The sequence below is a fragment of the Sprattus sprattus genome (genome assembly GCF_963457725.1).
Source record: "Sprattus sprattus genome assembly, chromosome: 11".
NCBI lineage: Eukaryota > Metazoa > Chordata > Actinopteri > Clupeiformes > Clupeidae > Sprattus > Sprattus sprattus.
Window position 1 is genome coordinate 3,402,052 of NC_137909.1, and position 8,397 is coordinate 3,410,448.

Consider the following 8,397-nt stretch of genomic DNA (forward strand, 5'->3'; position numbering starts at 1 on the left):
TGAGGTGTGAGAATAATCCCCAAATATTTAAAGCCAGTTTTAGATACTGTGAAAGGGTGTTGGATTGCTGGATTATTTCTTTCTTTTTCATTGAGGAAGAGTATTGAAGATTTGGAATGATTGACCTCATATCATGAGAATGTTCCAAAATTATTAATCATATTGATCAGAGTAAGCATTGTGTTTTTTAGATCTGCAAGGTATAGTAATATATCATCTGCAAATAATGAAATCTGATGCTCTTGACCCAAAATATCAATTCCCTTTATCCCTGGGTGGTTTCACATGGCTATCGCCAGGGGTTCAATTAACATCACAAAGAGAAGTGGAGACAGTGGACAACCCTGTCGCGTACCGCGTGATAAATTGAAGGGTTCTGAAGTTAAGTTGTTAGTGGGAATTTCATGGATGATATTCAATGCTCGGCGTATATTCTGAAAGGCCTGCCTGCTCTTCACAAATCCATTTGGGTCATTATGAATTACTGTTGGTAGATGAACTTCTAGTCTCAAAGCTAGTGCCTTGGCTAGTATTTTGGCATCAGTATTAAAGATCGGTCTATAAGATTCACAATGGTGTTGTGGTTTGTCTGGCTTTGGCAAAAGTGTAATTAATGCCTTCCTTAGTGATGGGGGCAGAATTCCAGCTTCTAGAGATTCCTCAAACATTTCAAAAAGAGGGCGAATTAATTGATCTTTGAAGGCTTTGTATATCTATGGGTAGATTATCTGGTCCAGCTGTTTTGCCCTTTTTCATTGTAGCCTTCAGTAATTCTTCTATAGACAAAGGTGAATCTAAATTCTGTTTCACTTAATCTGAGAAAGCAGGTATTTGAAGACCATCTAGAAAGCTAGTTTGTTGGACAGTAACTTCAGGAGATTCTGATTTGTATAGTGATTTGAAGAAATGGGCAAAAGCTTTGTTGATCTCCCGTGGATCAGATGAGAGAGTCCCTGATTTTGTTATCATGCTATTAATGGCTTTATTAGATTGCATTTTTTTAATTTGCCAGGCCAAAAGTTTGCCAGATTTTTCACCCTGTGTAACAGAGTTGAAAAATGTACTGAATATATATACAGCCGCGGAAAAAATTAAGAGACCACTTCAAAATTATCAGTTTCTCTGGTTTTACTATTTATTGGTATGTGTTAAAGTAAAATGTGCATTTTTATTTTATTCTATAACCTACTGGCAACATTCCTACCAAATTTCAAATAAAATATTGTCATTTAGATAATTTATTTGCAGAAAAATGACAATTGGTCAAAATAGCAAAAAAGATGCAGTGTCTTCAGATCTCGAATAATGCAAAGAAAACAAGCTCATATTCATTTTTAAACTACACAATACTAATGCTTTAACTTAGGAAGAGTTCAGAAATCAGTATTTGGTGGAATAACCTTGATTTAAAATCACAACTTTCATGTGTCTTGGCATGCTCTCCACCAGTCTTTCACATTGCCGTTGGGTGACTTTATGCTACTCCTGGCGCAAGAATTCAAGCAGCTCGGCTTCTTTTCATGGCTTGTGACCATCCATCTTCCTCTTGATCACATTTCAGAGGTTTTTTATGGGATTCAGGTCTCGAAATTGGGCTGGCCATGACAGGGTCCTGATCTGGTGGTACTGCATCCACACCTTTACTGGCCTGGCTGTGTGGCATGGAGCATTGCCCTGCTGGAAAAAACACTTCTCAGAGTTGGGGAACATTGTCAGAGCAAAAGGAAGCAAGTTTTTCTTCCAGGACAACGTTGTACTTTGCCTGGCTGAGGTTTGTAAAAGACCATAAAGATTGAACCAAAGCGGACTGGAGGGTCTTCTAGTTTGTCTTCTCTGATGAGTCCAATTTCACAGTAGGTGCAAGACTCTGTGGCTTGTAGGCCTCTCCAGGTCTCCGTCTAACCATCAGACGACCATGTGTTGGGCAAAGCTGAAAATTGGACTCAATTTCTGACAAGGAGCCTGTGATTTTCAGGGGTGATAATACGGACAAATACTCAGTGATGGAATGGGTTGAGTTAATGAAAGCATACATCAAGAAACAGAACTTTGACGTTTCATCACAGGTGGAGGCTGTAATGGGGAGGTTGATGGGGAAAGCCAGGGATGTAGTTAGGGTAGGCCTGAGGAGCGACCCCTCACTTCAGTCGTCATGCACACCAGAGGTCATGTATGGCATGCTGACACAGTATTTCAGTAACACATCCTCAAGCATGCCCCTCCAAGATTTTTACTCAACTCTGCCCAACCAGAGAGAAAATCCTGTTCAAACATAAGCAGATTCATGAATGGTCAACAAAGGAAGTGCAGGCGAGAATAGATGAGTATCAGCGTGAGCAGGTGTCCTCGGTGAAAGTACACGTGTCTAAGACTCATGCAGCTACACTGATTTGCCACGAATCACACATGGAGTCCCGTGACACTTCTGACATGGAAACGTCCTGTACTAATGTATTCTCTCCTCCAGCTATCTCTTCTCTCTCTCCCTTATCTGTCCTGTCACAGAACCAGCAGCATTCTCTCTCTCCTATTTCTCAGAGCCAGCAGTCATATGTGCCACCACAGCATCGGCAACAACAAACTCTCTCTTCACTGCCACAGTATCAGAGGCCGTCCCCATCCTTTGCACCTCAGGGCCAGTTGCCGCTGAAACAACAGCCAGGCAATGATGCTATGCTTGGCGAGATGATGTCAATGCTCAGACAGCTGCTGTCTAATGTGCAGGTTGGACGGCAGACAATTTCGAGGCCAGCCTCATGTCCATGCTACGAGCTGTCAGGTCTGTAATGATACAAGCCACACCACCGAGGCACACTGCCGTTCTAACCGTCTCTGCTTCACATGTTTCAAACCCGGCCATACAAGCCGGTCGTGCCCCAGTCATTCCCCTGCCCGGGGCAACGTACAGGAAAACTAGTTGGCTTGTGCTTTGAGGGAGGTCGCACAGGCCATGACAAAAACTCCCACGTTAATGATGCAGCTAAGCTGTTTAACAAAGTAAAGAATTTGGATAAATCAGAGACCGTTGTTATTCAGAATACCCAAAAACTCAGGAGCAGTGACAGTTTATTTTATACTCCTGCTAAAGTTGAAAACAAAGTCACTCTTGGCGCTATGTTAGATAGTGGTTCAATGGCCTGTTCATTATGCGCTGAAGCGCGTAAAAAGCTGATTGATGCTGGTGTTTATTTGAATAATCAAGAGACGACTGACGTTGTCTTTGTTGGATGTGGAGGTGTGCGTGTGAAGCCTGAATCGGTGGTGAACCTTGAGATGGCAGTGTATGGATGCAGAGTGTCAGTGCCCACTTTCGTTGTACAGAACCAACAAGATGATTTAATCATTGGCTCAAATGTCATTAGACATGTAGTTCGTCAGTTCAAATGTGATGCAAGCTACTGGAAAGCCGTGTCATCTTCTGGCTCAGGCGACCAAGAACGTGAACAGTTTCTCTCCCTTATCGCTGGCTTAGAACGTTGGTCTGATGATGAAGTACCAGACAAGGTTGGAACAGTCAGGTGTAACAGAGCTGTCACCCTGCCAGCTGGCAGTGAGTTTCTAGTGTGTGGTATGCTTCCTAAAGATGCCAAGATATCCCCCGGTAGCACTGTTTTAACTGAGCCGACGTCATCTCATTCCGCGCCCAGAGGCATTATGGTTGCCAGAGTCGTAACACCTCTCTGGGGCGACAGGTGGGTCCCTCTCAAGATTCTTAACATCTCGGACAGCCCTGTCACGCTGCGGAGGAATGCCAAGCTCGCCGATGTCTACACTTGTCTAGCGCTGGAGGACATGGAAGCCCCTGAGCTCAGTGCCGCTCAACAGGCCATATCTGTCAGTCCTGCAGGAACGTCTGCGCCGACAGAGTACATCAAAACTGTGCGGGAGAGACTGGAGCATGTTGGCCTGAGGGACCTTGACCTGGAGTCTTGTGAGGTGACGGCAGAGTGGCAAACTAAGCTGGCAGACCTCGTAGTCAAATATGAGGACATCTTCTCCCACCATCACCTGGACTGTGGTGAGGCCAAAGAGTTTGTACATCGAATTCGACTCACAGATGAGAGGCCGTTCCATTTACCTTACCGACGTATTCCACCTGCTGAATATCAGAAGCTCCGCCTGGTCCTCAGTGAGATGGAAGAGAAGGAGATAATCAGGAAGTCCGCTAGTGAGTTCGCCTCACCTCTCGTCCTGGTGTGGAAGAAAAATGGTGACTTGAGGGTGTGCACAGACTTCAGATGGCTCAACAAACGAACACTGAAAGATGCCCATCCCCTTCCACACCAAGCTGCCTGCCTAGCTGCCCTGGGTGGGAACACGTTCTTCAGCACAATGGACCTCTTGTCCGGGTTTTACAACATGCCTCTGCATGAAGACGACCGCAAGTACTCTGCTTTTACAACACCCATGGGCTTGTACGAGTACAACCGTCTCCCGCAGGGCTTGTGCAACAGCCCAGCCAGTTTCATGAGGATGATGATCAGCATATTCGGTGACCAGAACTTTCTAAGCTTGCTATGCTACCTGGACGATTTGCTAGTATTTGCACCAACTGAGGCGTTGGCTCTCGAGAGGCTGGAGCAGGTTTTTAGTCGGCTTCGCCTACACAACCTGAAGCTTACCCCGAAGAAATGCAGGCTGCTCAGAAGGTCTGTGAAATTTCTGGGACACATCATCGATGAGTCAGGTGTGTCAACAGACCCAGCAAAAGTTGAGGCCGTCAACAAGATGGGGGCCACTGACATGATGGAACTTGATGGAGTGACCCCGTCTCAGACTCGTGTGAGGTCTTTCTTGGGAATGGTGAACTATTACCAGCACTTTGTGCCCAATTACTTCACAGTGGCTAAGCCTCTCTTTGACCTCTTGGCTGGTCAGAAGCAGAAGCGCAAGGGAAGACCCTGCACAAAACGTCCTGTTCCAAACAGAAAGTTGACCCCTGATGATTGGATGCCAGACCATCAGAAAGCTTTTTAGGGCCTGAAGACGGCGTTACTGACCTCAGTAGTTTTAGCGCACCCAGACTTCACACATCCCTTTGTCTTATGCACCGACGCCTCCTTGGATGGCTTGGGAGCAGTTTTATCGCAAGTTCAGAAAGGTGACACTGTGGCCCGACCAGTGGCTTTCGCCAGCAAATCCCTTTCAAGAGCTCATAAAAGGTAACCTGCTCATCGTCTGGAATTTCTGGCACTGAAGTGGTCCGTGTGTGACAAATTTAGTAATTGGCTTAAGGGTCATACGTTCACTGTGTGGACAAATAATAACCCCCTCACAAACATCATGACCAAGCCACGGCTCGATGCCTGCGAGCATCGCTGGGTGGCTAAGTTGGCATCATATGTGTTCGATGTCAAGTACATCCCGGGCCCCAAGAACATTGTCGCAGATGCACTGAGTCGTCGGCCTTTTGTGAAATCAGCCACTGGGAGACAGCTGCTCCAAGACCCCTACAGTGAGCTCCTTGCCAAGGCAGTCCCTGTCTCAGCTGACACTGTCCAGGACACCTTTAGGCAGTCCGCCAGTCAGGATGATCTAGGATGTGGAAGAGGGGAGCCCTATGTGTCTGACAGTGCCAAGAACCAGTCCTTCTCCAAAGAGGAAGTCTCTGCCATTCTTGAGACACAGAGTCTGTGGGAGTCAAGTGCCAGGGTGCGAGCTGTTGGCACTCTCCAACAATTCCCACAGCTGGTTCCCACTGATGAAGAGCCTCTACCTGCAATTACAGAGAGAGAATTGCGTGAAGGGCAGTTGAGTGACCCTGTCCTCTCTAGGGTGCTGTTCTATGTGGACAGAGGCCGACGTCCTTCCAGGAGAGAGAAGTCCAAGGAGCCTACTATGGTTGTAAGATACCTGAAGCACTGGGAGAAACTGACCACCTGCAATGGCATCCTGTACAGAGTGTCCAAAGATCAGGTGACCAGGAAGAAAAGACACCAGTTAGTTGTCCCAGACTCCTTTAAATCCGAGGTTCTCAAGGGCATTCACAACAGTGCTGGTCATCAGGGGCAGTTCAGGAGTTTCAGCTTGGCCCGCCAGCGTTTCTTCTGGCCTCATATAGTCAGGGATGTTAAAGAGTATGTCCGTCACTGCCCAAGATGCGTCATCAGCAAGACTGCCGATCCAGAGGGAAGAGCACCCTTGGAAAGTATTAAGACGTCTGCTCCTCTGGAAATCGTGTGTATTGACTTTTGGACTGCGGAGGACTCGAACAACAAGTCTGTTGATGTGCTGGTAGTTACAGACCATTTTACCAGGCTGGCTCAAGCCTTCCCTTGCCGTGATCAGTGTGCCAAACAGGTGGCGAAACAACTCTGGGACAAGTACTTCTGCCTATACGGCTTTCCCGAAAGAATCCACTCCGATCAGGGGGCCTCGTTTGAAAGTCAACTGATCAGTGAATTGCTGAAGGTCGCCGGTGTGAGGAAGTCCCGAACCACCCCATACCATCCGATGGCCAACGGTAGTGTGGAACGCTTCAACAGGACGTTGGGGAACATGATTCGCGCCCTCCCACCTGAAGCCAAATGCCACTGGCCCCGTCACCTCCAAACACTGATGTAGGTGGAATGGGTACCATTCTCATTTGGGAGTACCAGATAATGTAGGTATCTTACCCAGTGAGCAGGCGCCGGGTGAATGTGGGTGCAATTGTGTATGAATTGTGATATTGACTTCACGAGGGCCACCAAGACACACTGGTGCTGTCCTTGCAACAGCAACAATATGTTGGTAATCTCACCCGATTGGACAGGGATCAACCATTCAACACAAAGGCAGATCAATTAAGTTGATAATTCACAAATCAGTCTCATAAAATATAATATACTATCAATTTGGAACTCGGATTTATAATTAAATTAATAACTACAAACAAAGTTACCTTATTAATAGTATGGTTGAAGGTCATTGGAGTTCTGAATAGAAGAGGTTGACAACGTCCATTCTTGTGTAACATTAAATAAACCAGCGTATATAAATCAAAGTATTTATTTACACAATGATAAGAGAATAACACACAATATGTAATCTAGCTAAATGTATCTAACTAATGCATTGAAGGAGTATATGTATGTGTAAGGGAGAGAGGGAGTGTGTGTGTTTGCGAGCTAGTAAACTCGGTGTTGCGCTTTTAGAAGCGCCTGAAAGTATGTGTGTGTGTCCCTTTGTCTGACCACGTAGTTCCGCGTGCATGTGTGTACGCGTTCGTGAACATACATGTGTGGTATGAAAGGGACGAGCCTATACTTGCAGCGCGAAGTTCGAGGATGTGCTTCGCGTGTGTGGCTATATGAAGGCCAATGTATTTGTAATCGTATGTGATTTAAGATGCCATGTTAGGAAAAAGAGATGGTTAGTGATGCATGCAAGACTTGTGTGTCTGATAAGCTATCCTAACGATTTCCCTTGGATGGTGTGGCGAAGCCAACTACCAACTAACAATGAAAGTATATAACAGTTATGTTCGGTAAACAAAACAGATACAATACATGAACAGTGGCATATGTAAACAGTCCTATGCTTAGCCAGGTTGTGAATAGCTAAATAGCTAGCTGCCCAGTCGATGTTACCAGTCCTTTGGAAAAGTGTTGGCGCATCCGATGTTCCTGAGGCAGAGAAAAGATGATGCTGTCCGGAGATGGAGAAAGTTGTCCTTGTTGTGAAGTCTTTGTTTCACTGCAGTTCAGTTCGGAGGAGTTGATCGCTCGGAATGCTGCAGTATCACGAATACTGTTGTGCTTTGTTCCCGTTGCAGAGTTAGCTGTTAGCTGCTTTGCTAAACTTACTTTGTCTCAGTTAGCGGGCAGTGTTGGGCTAACGACAAATCCTAGAGAGTCTTTGTTTGTTCTCTTCCGTTAAGAACAAAGAGAGTAGGCCTTCACCAGATGACGGTGGAAGGACAGATGTGAGCATGGCCAAAGCCAGTGAAGAGAGAGAAAGAATGTATCATTTCAACGCAGTTTATAAGCAAAAGTACGTCACGATTTTAACACCTTGTTTTCAGCCAATACTTTCTCTTGCAGATAAGACTTTAGGTGATAAGGGAATTGTGGGTAATGAAGTCTTTTGTAGGACTACCGACACTGACGTTTATGTACAATTGCACGGTACATGAAACCACAGACTATCCCCCATTTTACCTTATGTATGGTAGAGTCCCACGCCTGCCTGTTGACATTCTCTTCAAGAACATCCTGAAAGATCCAGAGATTAGCAATTATGACCACTATGTGGTGTCTCTGACTAAAGACCTGCAAGAGGCCATGGCTATAGCTTAAGGGCATGTCAACAAAGAGCAGAATCGGCAAGCTGAATTCTACAATCGCCGTACAAAAGGGAAGCTGATAGCTGTGGGTGATCGTGTCCTGGTGTCCAACAAGCGGGAGAGAGGGAAAC